This window comes from Triturus cristatus, chromosome 9, assembly GCF_964204655.1.
Source record: "Triturus cristatus chromosome 9, aTriCri1.1, whole genome shotgun sequence".
NCBI lineage: Eukaryota > Metazoa > Chordata > Amphibia > Caudata > Salamandridae > Triturus > Triturus cristatus.
The window spans coordinates 1,246,263,816-1,246,276,719 of NC_140592.1; the positions used below are offsets into that span (position 1 = coordinate 1,246,263,816).

The window sequence follows — 12,904 nt, forward strand, 5'->3', positions numbered from 1 at the left end:
CTCGGATTCCTGATTGATTCAGTGGAAACTACACTGAGTCTTCCTGCGAGGAAACTGACGAAAATCCGTCACGAATTGCGGAGGGCCTTGACGCTTACTCGAATCTCCCTTCGACAGCTAGCTCGGATTGTTGGGCTTCTTTCCGCCTCCATTCAGGCTATCTTTCCCGGGCCGCTCCACTACAGAGCCCTACAGCACCTCAAGGCGGAGCACCTCCGCAGAGGTCGTCCTTATTCTTTCAAGGTGGCCCTGACGGCAGAGACCAGGGAGGGTGGCTGTCCCAAATGGAGGCTTGGAATGGACGAGCCATCTTTGGTTCCGCGCCCGATATCGTTATAGAGTCAAACGCGAGCAGATCAGGATGGGGCGCGAGGTGTGGAGAATTCACCGCGGGAGGCGTCTGGTCCCCATCGGAACAACGATTACACATCAACTGCCTGGAGCTTTTGGCGGGATCCTTCGCCATCAAGTGCTGGACCAGGGAGTCGGTTCGATCCTGTGTCCTTCTCCGGATGGACAATGTGTCGGCGGTTCGGTACATCAACCATCTCGGGGACACGCGCTCGAGAGCGCTTTCGGACCTGGCGACAAATCTTTGGCACTATTGCCTGTAGCAACAGATCTCGGTCACGGCGGAGTATCTGCCTGGTCAGGAGAACCAAGTGGCAGATTTCCATTCTTGTCACTTCCACGACTTAAGTCTCTGGCAGCTCCACCTTCGAGTGTTTGCAGATCTCCAGAGCATTTGGGGTCCTTTCTCGATCGACCTCTTTGCATCCCGCCTAGATTGCACGGTTTTACAGTTGGAGACCGGATCCTCCAGCGGAGCACACAGATGCGTTCCCTTCAGGAATGGAAGGGAGAGACAGGCTATGCTTTTCCCCCGTTCGCAATGATAACCCGGGTTTCAGCTCAGGTTCGCCGGCAGCGGGCGACCATTGTCCTGATCACGCCGATTTGGAGATCTCAAGTCTGGTTTCCAGTTCTTCTGGAACTTTCCTGGGATTCTCCGATCCGACTCCCCCTGTTTCCGACTCTTCTTCTGAGTCCGGAGGGCCGTCCTCATCCGTTGATCGAACAGGGCTCCCTGACGCTAATGGCGTGGCGGATTACAGGGGACGATGGTCAATCCCGGGCCTTTCGGGAGCAGCTGAGTCCTTCTTGGCCAAGGCCTGGGCAGATAGCACTATCAAACGTTACCGATCCAGATGGAGACAATGGTGTCGGTGTCTGCGACGGGGTTTCAATCCCGTGGCAACAGATGTCTCAGCTGTCTTAAATTTCCTGGCCTCCTTAGCAGAGGAGGGTCTAGCCTATAGAACCAACAACACCTTCAGATCTGCCATCTCGGCGGGCCATTCCTTGCTGGATGGTACTCCGTTTGGGGAACATCCCTTGGTTTGCAGACTCCTCAGGGGTATGCGCCTGTCGTTGCCCCCTGAGCCGCGTTATTCCCAGTTATGGGATGTCAATAGAGTGTTGAACCTCTTACAATCTTGGCAACCGAATAGATTTCTATCTAGGAAAGAGCTTTCTGCAAAATTGGCCATGCTTCTGTGTTTAATTTCCTGCAGGAGGGTCTCTGATGTCAGAGCTTTAGATGTCTCTGGTCGGATTTTTTCCCCCACCGGGGTCACTTTCACCATTCGTAGATGCACCAAGTGTGGAACTACCAAGGTCGCCTATCCTGCTTTCCCTGATTCTCCTAAGCTCTATGTTGTAGCATGCCTAAAGGCCTATGAGGAGATGACGGAGGAGTTGAGGCCCCCGGGGGAGCGGCAGCTGCTTATTGCTCTCAAGAAGCCCCACAAAGCAGTATCGTCGCCCACGATTGCACATTGGGTTCGATGGATCATGCAGGAAGCAGGTATAGACCTGAGAGCCTTTGGTGCTCATTCCACAAGAGGAGCGATGGCCTCCAAGGCTTTTACCCTGCGAGCTCATCTGGAGGACATCCTTAATGCAGCGGATTGGTCCTCAGACTCAACCTTTAAGCGGTTTTACTTTAAACCGGTAATTGAAATGGCTCATCTGGTAGTGAGCAAGCTTTAAACGAGCATAATCCTCGCCTCCGGTCCTGACATAGAATGAAAAATGTCCTAGCTAGCGTAACGGAAAGTTTCAATTCTATTAAGGACTCGGAGGCGAGGATTATCCCACCCAGGGTACATCTGCGTTGTCTTCTCTCCCTCATACTGGAGTAAGTAATGAATTTACGTGACATTTTGTGTCTTTGTAGCATACTGGAGTACATGACATTCTGTGGCTTGTTGCATATGCTCTGTCGGACTTTCTCCGCAGGATTTCATTCCTTAGCCATTTCTATCACTTACGCCTTCTTTTATAATTCCAGGAGACTCGAACAAACAAGATTCATGAGGTGAATGCGGAGGCTGACCGAGCGACGAAAGAGGAAGAGTTGCCACAAACAGAGGACTATAGTTGGGCTGGAGACTCCGATTGGTGCACAGATGGGGACACTCTACAGTGTGGACAATCTATGATTTTTTGTGTTTAATCCCTATGGTTCATGGGAATGTTAGTTTGTGACTTTGAAAGGCTGCTACTAATAAAGTGAAGAAAGTAGAGCATAATCCTCGCCTCCGAGTCCTTAATAGAATTGAAACTTTCTGTTACGCTAGCTAGGAAATTTTTCATTATTGCGAACAGTTTGGTGCTCCATGTGTATCCTACCAATTATGGCACCATTATTCTTAATTAATACCTTAATGGCAGGCAGGGTTGTGGGGTTTGTGCGGACCTATCTGCTAAAAGCCTGTCATGTCAGTATAGTGCTATTTGTTTTATTTAGCGGCTCACAGTGTCAATGATAGGAAAAGACTTCTAGAGTGCAAAAAGGCATCCACTGAGAGCAGTGCTGTGTGCCCAAGGGTATCGACCTAACGGCTTATGACAAACAGCTTTCAAAAAGGTCATTTACCAGATTTACAAATAAATAATACACACAAAATAGAACCTAATAAAACCCACTGAAAGTCAACTGCAACCGAGCAGGGCCTTGGGGGACTCCACAGGAGAGAGTCTGTGGCTCCAGTGATCCAGTGATGTATATTGCTTGATAGGAAGGACTCAGTCCACAGAAAGCCTTGAACCCATACAGCAATCTGGTGAAGCCGGCCCGGTAGAACCCTCAAGTCCTACACATGACTCTCTGCAGAAATAGACATGGATTCAAGCCATGTCCTCTGGAGCTTTGAGAAACATGTCAGCTGATATAATTACTGCCCCGTGACCTGCCCTGAAAACAACAACCCTTCTGCAGCTTGAAATGATGCCGGTGTACATATAATTGGGAAATATGAATATGATATATAATATAGGCAATATTTATTTTGAGTTATTAACTGAGTGGAAACAGTTTAAGGAATACAGGAAATGCAAACCTGAAGACACTACGTCGGTAAAATCCACACAAAAACATTATATTGTGTTTTCTCCAGGGTCATCAACGACAATATAGTGCAATGTGTTTGTAAGGAGACTGTTGGGCAATAAGGGATGAGATTTCCTCTGCTCGGCGCATAGCCACGCCCCTCGGGCTTGAAATGTACATTTAAATCCTGCTTTGGCAGCCCTGCCATAGACTCGATGCAGCACAAACAACAGTCTGAAAACAGCGCCATTAATGATACGAACGGAGGTTGGCATGATGCCTGCTGGGTCAGGAGGAGAAGAAAATCAATTTTCCAATTAATAATAAAACAGAAAGTGGCTGCGTTGCACTTATAATTAAATACTGTGCTCCCAATTGGTACAATCCATCATCTCCAAAAGGGAATAGCCGCGCGCACTGCTGGTGCCTTCAGCCTCCTTCCCTACATGGCGAGGAGAATGGATGGCTTGCTATGTGACACAAAGTTATATTTCACTCGAGAGGTGCTGCTGCCAAGACCCCGGAGACCCACAAGCATTAATGCTTCATGAGTCAGCACAACCCGGACAATGAAGGATGGCTCGGCATTTGTTGTAAAATGCTATGCAGGGAGTGTGTCAAGAGGCACACTCCACCCCTAATGTAGTCATCCACTGACTCAAGAAACATTTGAAGGTCGTTTTACGCTACCAAGTATTTTTTTCTCATCCAAGCAATGTGTCCCAATTCCAAGACCAACTTCTAGCCACCAATACAGACCAGTGGTGAGACAACCGGCAGGCCGGGGTTTAAAACCTGGAACAGCTGACTCAGCTTTCCATCCTTCCAAACTCGAGAACACGGCTGTCGCTGAATTGGGAAATAAATGACCTGGCATTAAAGAGCCAAGAAACACTTGAGTTTGTTGCACACTACCTATAACGGTCACTGTTATTATATCAAAAAGGTTAGACTTAGACTGTAGGCCCAAGTTACAAAACCCAGCTTTTAAAAAGTAGATATTTAATCCTATAAGATTACTCGGAACTTGTCGTAGATTTGCATACTCCTGCTAATGTACGACAGCATAGATTTCCAGAAGGTTTACTTGCACACAATTCAGAGATGCAGAAGCCATGCTGTTGCCCATTTCTTTTGGTGATTTTTGCTTTTGGCAGGAGCAAAATAACGTGTGTGTCCATGGTGGCTACTTACCTTCAAAGAGTATCGGAATACTCACAAATGTATGGGTTAATGGGTTTACACCTCTTCTGCAGGATGACTCACCCACTAACACCGACATTTCTGCTGCTTTTTCAGCATTTACAAATGAAGAAAACCACTACAAAGGACAAGTTCTGTGAATCAGTACACGTGGCTGCTGCTGCTCTTACACTCCTTGGTAGAACTAATGTCCACACAATCTCTTGTGATACGGGTCGATATGGTGATCAGTGGTCCTGAAATCATTTTTAGAATGTGCTGCTGCAATTAATGTTACATCACTGAAGTCACTGAAGTCATAAGGATTGTGAAAATTCAACGTGTTACACAAAAAAACAAGAGTAACCCATGCATTCAGCAGGAGAGTGGTATGGATTTAGCATGTAGATGGTGGTACATTTCAGATCACACAGCCACAAATCTATTACCAAAGAATGGTGTGGATCACACTGCCATTACAGACAATACATTTTCCACTGAAATGACCATTACATTTGGACAAACATATAGCTTTATGGCTAAAACTATACAGCACACAAACGATAATGTGTGGAAATCGGCATCTCATTGTATATTGATTTGTTTTGATCATATTAACATCCTACATTTTCACCACACTTTAAAATTAAAAAAAATGTGCTTCATTTGCGCTTTTCTAATTGTGATATATTTTGAATAATTTGTAGAGTTCATTTACAGGCATTTCAATTTTGTTGTGTGCTAGAAAAAAGAAAATCCAACTGCATTTTCACTCTGCCAGTACCCAGCAAGAGTGCCACATAAATCCTCTCACTTTACAGTCAGTGAGAGAATAAAAATACCAAACTATATTTATACAAGCATTGGCATAGCCAATAGGTCTCGCTTTGGGACCTTATAAGTATTTAGTTATGCAGCACAATATCCTTAGTGCAACAACAACTGTTGCATGGCTAAACACTTATAAGGTCCCAAAGGCGAGACCTATTGGCTATGCCAATGCTTGTTACATGATTGTATTTGATACCCAGATATAGGAGGGTGAGTTGGGTATACCCCTTAGGTATATATCTGTTTTATGCCCTGGCACAGGCGGTCAATGATAGCAGGCACATCTATGTGCACCTGCTCACTAGTGGAGAAGCTACGGCATGACATCATGCCAGGTGACCGTTGTAGAGGAAGGAAAATCCTTTAAAGAGAGGCATTTTCTCTCTGGATTGCCCTCCTTTTTTTGAAACTCAGGAGCAGCAACATTGTCGTGGTGTCACCAGGGCTTTTTGTGGAAGCTTCTTCAATATTATATACAAACCATCGTTGCTGCTTATTTCTTATGCAACTAACAACCATTGACAAAGTCAATAGTCCTGACTTGTAGGTATGATGTTACTTGTTGTGTCGTATATCTGAATGCAATGACAGAAACAGCCTAATAAAAGTCGGGCGGCACACTATGCTAAGCACAGATTTTTAGCTTACATGTTTTAAGCCACATTCTTAATTACATTTGCCATGCCCCTTTGAGAGACCCCCCAGTTTTTTCATCCCACTTAAAGCCCTGCCTACATGTGTAATAAAATCTCGAGATACTGGGATTACAGATAAATGCCCTTTTAGACACCACTGTTATAACGTTGGTTGCAATAATGGATTTGTTTTGATAACATACATCTTGAGTATACATGATCGGGCAATGGCAGTGGTGGAGAGTGTAGCTGTGACATTGAATCAGATAGGAATATACAGCGATAAGGGAGCATGGCATGGCATGAGGGTTGATGTTATTTTACATTATTTTGTCATTTATTTGTAGAGAACTCATACATAGATGCCTCTTGACACTTTAGGAAGACACAACCTTAAAACCTAACTGTGACCAGGGAAAAAGGCCAGAAGATGCTTAATTATTTAAAAGAAACAGGTTTTCATCTGGCATTTGAAGCAGTAGATTTATTTTTGTCTGCCAACTCAAATTGAGCAAGTGCCATAATTTGGGCACTGCTGTATGACTGCTCTGGACCTAGTGGTGGTAAATAAAAATTGGTTTTCCAATCTGAGCGAGTGTGACAGTTAGTAGTAAGAAAAAGCGTTGGCCAGAAAGGATGGTGACGTGAGGTGTAGGGTTTTATGGGCAATTGTTGGATCCTTAACGGCTACCTGAGATCGAATTGGTAGCCAGTGTAAAGGGAGAGTTTGAATGGCCTCGTATACTCATAGAATGTTACAGAAACAAGGAGGAACTCAGAAGCATGTCACAATTCACAGGTCGCGGGCAGTCATGGGAGGACCGCAATCCAGAAATGCTCAGCAAACCACATGAGTACTTAGAGAATCGTAATCTATTGTGTGAAGCGCTGCTGATGATGAACAAAAATACACAGAGCCACACCATGTCCATTAATACACCTGAGCAGCTCATTAGAATAAGCAGAATGACTCTGTGAGCTGTTGCCTGCTATGAACCATAGCCGATTCACCTTCCGACTTCTGATCCAGATTTTGTTTGTTGCTTCAGGGCTGCACAACATTTAATCTCCCCAAAGAAAAAAAGGTTTCTGGGCGTGATGCCAATATGAAGAGTGGTAGTGTGGTAGCGGGTCACTGTGATCTAAAAGCCAGTCACATCCCTGACACAGCTGCTAGCTAAGCAGTGAGTGTAATGAAATGGTTAAAGTCTGTGGCACATGTTTCTCCAAAGCAAGCAGGATGTAGTATGCAGTTATCTCATACAACAAGCACCATACTCGAGAGATGATGGGCTCAATCTAGCGCAGTCCACGGCTGCAACAATTTGCTATCAGTAAGAGGTGGCATTTTGGGCCTCAGCAAAGCTAAGGCATGTATCTAACCCGAGTGTCACACACAGAGCAGAAAACGAGCGTCCCCCGTAGGGTCAATCAGTAGTCTTTCCAGGGCACGCAATACGGTCTATACAGCCACGACACGCTGGCAGTAAGGACAGAGGCGGCCTCGGTCACATTACAAGGGGCGCTTCAAAATATATCCCTGCGCTCTTTATAAAAGAACTTAACATCTTCACATTGTATGAAAAGTAATGCCAAATAGGTTATTTTAGCTAATAAATAACATTGGCTAATAATGTACATTCGTTTCTGTCAAAATGTTTTCGAGGATACCCTCTGCTAACTCACAAGCTCGTAACATTTTGACTCATTGGAATATCCGTTTATTGAGAAAAAGCAGCAAATAATATTCTTAGTCGAATTTGAAAGCATTGTCTCAATCCTTTAAAATCTTGGGTCATTCACATTATTTTAGATGGAATATGTTTATTGTCAAAAATCCGTTTTAGTCTACAATTCTTGCACGAAAAAAATACCAAACTATAATATTTTTTTGTTTACTGGCAGCATTCAACAGTTTGCATATTAACTGCGAGAAATATTACCCGTTACTTCGTTTGTGAGAGTAGGAACAAATTGTCTTTTGCAGGATGAAAGGCGGGGAGCTCATTGAGGCAAGCAAGGCTTAATGAGCCTTGACAGAAACCACATGGCGGCTGCGCGCGTGCACGCTCACGTGAACGCAAGCGCTAGGCCACCAAACGCCTGTACAGCACTTTGGAAACCCACACACTAAATTTCTCGCAGAGCAGCGCATGCGCTGACTCAGCTAGACCTAAAACAGCAATTTGTAAGAAAACAGAGTCTGACTTTTGACCTCTGTCTTTTACTGAACAGCAAATGAGACAAGAATAAACAACATGTAAAGGATTCTTTATTAATCATTCGGATTCTGAACTCCAGCATGTTTTATTGGGGGTGCTTGACTACCCACCACTGATATACTCTCAGCACCTACGACATGAGCCTGAAAATGAGGACGAGGATTGTTTGTTATGCTTTTGGTAAACAGCACTGGCCAAAATAAACAATCTTGTAGACAGAACATTGTTCCTAACAGGCATGCAAGATTGATGAACTGGGACAGGCACAGATAGAATCAGTCAAGCAGAAAGATAGGAGGCAGCAATCATTTTCAAAGAAATAACGCAAGTTTACTGCTTAGAACTAGCATATAAGGGAGACAACTGAAAACACAGCGCCTCGTGAAAAAGAAAAAAAGAACTCCCAGAAAGCAAAGACTCTTGGAACAATACAAGAAGCCAGAGAGGTGGCAAACAGGCTATGCTCCACGGGAACAAAGACATGCTGGACAGCCTAAAACAAATAAAAAGCAGGCAAATGTGAGTTATAAAACACAAAGTCAATGATATGCAATGGGCGGAAGGCACTCATAGGGAAGCTCTCAGCATGTCCCCATTATGTCTCTGGAACCAGACAGCTGCGGTGTTTGGTAGGCTTCGACCTAAAAACAGACACTGGCCTCTCAGTCTGAATAGAGTGATGTTGAATTCCAAAGAGTATTTGGTTTTTTCAAGGATGTGTTTCTTTCGCTTTTTTCACGCAACACATTCTTCATGTACTACGTACTGTGAAAAGAGTCTCCTCTATATGTTTGTATAAGTTCTGTTTGGGGGCGAGTGTTTATAAAGGCAACAATTGAGGGCTGTGAGTTCAGACATAAGCCAGTGTAAATTTCTCACACTGCCAGTTAGTAGGAGAGAAGTGGTTTCAGAATAAAGGACCTTCCAATCCTTGGCCTCTCTGCAGCGTGCATACAGCAATGGTCAGATGTGTCAATTATTAAAGAGATTCCATGAGAAAGTTTTTGAAGGATGTACACAGCTGTCAAACTATTGGCATGGTTAGAGCTAAAGAAAAGGCAGTGCTTACAAGTGAGTGGGTTCACTGTGGGGTGGGGAGGAGAAGGAGAAAGTATGTGCAGGAGAGAACAAAAGCAGGGTGCTGAAGAGGAGAGAGGAGTGAGATCTGCAGATGGATGGTTTCAGGAAGATATTGGGGGGAAAAAGTAAGTGTCTAACTATGAGACTGCATGAGAAATTGTGTGAAGAGAACTGTTCGCTTCATACACTATTGATTCAGTGTCCACTATCCTTCGCCTTGCACTAGTGTTGGGTTCAGAAATATAGGGTATGTTTCCTGCACCAGAAGTCTTTGTTTATTGTACCCTGTTGGATGTATGCTTCTTTACTCAATTTAAGAGAAACTGGGAACTGAGCGCCGTGTCAGCCTCACCGAAGGGTGTCTGTGTGACACCTTCATCCACAAGATGCAGTTGGTGAAACAACAAAAGATTTGTGTTTGAGTTTATAGGATTCGAATAGAATGTAGATACCAGATGACTCAAGCGGGCAAGTAGAAAGATAATGTGCTTACAGGGTGCAAAACGAAGGCTAAACACGGATCATGTGTGTAGCTGCACCACTAGACTGACAGTCGCTTGACCTAACACATGTTTACAGAACAATCTTCCAGTAACAATCTTGTTTATATTTTAGCCTGTAAATTCATGAAATAACCAGACTGTCAATCCTCTTATACCTTTATTTTCTTGGACTTGTCGAGCCTACATTTGTGAAAGTCATGGGTAAAAGTCCCACCCAGCATCCTGTGAGGTTAAATCCTGGAGTCTAGGTTTCCAAAATGTCATTAATTATTTCAGAAGGGACACGGACAAGCAGTCCTGTAGTCGCCGAAGTTGCACCTCCCACCATCTAAGATTCCCCATTTTAATTAAGGACATTTGCCTGGTGCTTCCCCAAGCCTGACTCACTCCATTGGTAGGACCTGTCATGGGCATTTATACTCACTCCCAAATGGAGAGAGGGAGCCAACAAAGCATCATAATGTGTTTACGTCACTATTCTGGCATTGCACGGTCATCAGTCAGCTCACTCACATGTTTCTCAACCTCAGTCACCCATATAGCGATGAACCGAAGACTGAACTGAGATGCTGTGCAAGGGAAGTGCTCTTTCTGGAGGTACTCCATACACTTAGGGGTATCTAGATATTCGGGGTCATGCATCACTATGCGCCTTTAACCAGTTGTGAATCTGTGCATGTCTAAGGCGTGAACACTCCTCTGCCTCCAGCAGCGTCATTGCGTGCTGTAGTTTAGAGCTATTGCCAACTTCCCTCGAGTGTTCATACAGGATGAGCTCACAAAACACCACATGGCTACGCTTAACGTCTGCCTCCCACCAAGGAGACTGGTCTCCGTTTTTGGAAGCTTATGTAGCACAAACATAGCCCAGAGGTAGAGCTCTTACAAGAGAAGCAGGATATGAAGTGACCATCTGAATCACAGCACGTCAAGGTTCAAACGTAGATCCCCAGGTCCAAAGGCAGCAGCTCTCGCCACTTGGCCACCCATTCCTCAAGATATCAGCAAAGCTCTAACCTCCAGGAGTAGGAATGTTAGCAACAGAGCCGGCATATTTGTATGTCACAATGTCAAGGTCAAAAGTAGATATTGGCACTATTATCGACTCTACAATATTAACTACAACTATATGGCTAAGGTAAGAATATATAGGGTAGTGTATCATCAGCTGACACCACCAAGCCACTGCCTTGACAACAGTGAAGAAGAAGCACTTTCACTGCAATGAAAAGAGGAAAGCATTGACTTCTGAGCAGCAGGGGACGGATCCCATAGACACACTGCATGTGCTGAAATATACCTTTTCCGTGGCACTCAGGTAGGTTTGATTTAGGAAAGAAATATGTGTGCTATAGCTTCTGGAGAGGAAGGGACTGAGGACTAAAATGGTGACAGTGAAGGATCAGCGAAATAGGACCCCGAAGCAGAGTCACTTGCTGGAGGCCACTCCAACATTCGTTTGCTTCAAAACTGATGTTGGTGTTAACAGCTTCCACATGGAAGTCCATTTGGAAGACACTACTTATCTTTGAAAGTGGGGCCATCTTCACAGTGAACATGCTAGGTGAGAGGACCCATGCATGATGTTGGTGAGTTCTGTGGCATGTTCACAGCTTTCCTTTGTAGGTGTGATGTGCTAGGAACGATGAAAACCACTTTAGTGTTGTGCCACAGAAGTATTTAGTGCAGAAGAAGCAGTTGAGAAATTCCTGTTGGTATTGAAGGCTGCCGAGAGTTCTAGAAGAAGGAGTGTGTTAATCATGTTCTTAAATTTAGTGCTAAGAAGCTCCTCTCTGACATCTGAAGTTAAATTCTGTACCTCAGCAATGGTAGAAACTTGACCATTTTGCTACAGATAGGACACACATTAAATTGCGCAATGTTTTCTTAAATGGGGGTGCTGAGTTTCACCACGATCCCACAGACAGCACTGGATGTCAGCAACAGAGGATGATGATAACATGTTTGAGTTCATCAAGTATGTAGACCTGTTAGTGGGATGGATTTACCACTGTGTGACGATAGGGTTAGGATAATCAGTCTGCCTTTGCTGATCTTGGGTCTGCTGATGTTAGAGGGTGGGGAGGATTGTTTTATGAGACTTGATGCTCTCAGTAGATTCCTTGCACACGGGGGTGAACCTATCAAAGGCTACTTGGTCGGTACCCCTGCTGGTTTTTCATAGTGAGTTAGCTAATACAATCTAAAAAAACAATGCAATCATCTAATTTTGAAAAAAGAGCATTAGGTTAAGGGACTGCTATGTGAGGAGATCACATCTCTTAGATTTATCGACTAAGTCACAATAAACAAGAAAACTTAACTTGGAGAAATTGTCAGCATTCCAGATGCTAGATTCTGTGTAAAGATTTTAAGCCAGACTAAGGGCCTGATGGCGTGTTCAGCAGTCCATGGTACTGCCGAACCCATGGTGGAGGTGCAGTGATGGTCGTGGGCTGCCGTACCAGTGGTTCGACCTTGTCATTCGAGTGCGGCGGTCAGACCGTGAGGAGACAACCGCAACAGCTGGGGATCTGTGATCCCCAAAAGTGGAACGGCGCTCCCGAGGCTCCAATATGCGGGTGGGCCTGCTGCGGCGCCACCAATCATATTAAGAGTTCCCTCTCCACCTTGATTTTCACGACAGTAAGCCACCATGAAAAGTGAGCCAGGGAGGAAACATAGGGGGCCCTACAGAGCCCCCTTGTGCCGCTGGGCCCAGGGATAAATGCAGAGGACATTTTTTGTGCCCCCCCCCCTGTGTGCATGCACCCCCTACTCATGCCTGGCATGGACTTCACACTTCATGCCGTGCAGAAACAGCCTTTGACGTTCCTATTGCAGTGCCTTTTTGAAAGGCACCACCCTGGCAACACCAAAGGACTGCCCACCGGATTACAAAAATACTTGTAATCTGGCAGGCGTCCTACTGTGAGCAATGGGGGTGGGGCAGCGGGTCGGCAGCGAGGCGGCGGCATGGCGGCCACTTACCGCACCGCCGAAGTTGTAATCAGGCCCTAAGACATATTTGTAGTCATGGTTGTGAATGAGGCACAC

General features: G+C 45.0%; 1 protein-coding gene across 5 annotated transcripts in view; it reads right to left on the reverse strand.

The window, feature by feature from the left end:
• Positions 1-12,904, reverse strand: part of NOVA1 (NOVA alternative splicing regulator 1) — a 590,029-nt gene that overhangs the window by 253,842 nt on the left and 323,283 nt on the right. The window lies entirely within an intron of this gene.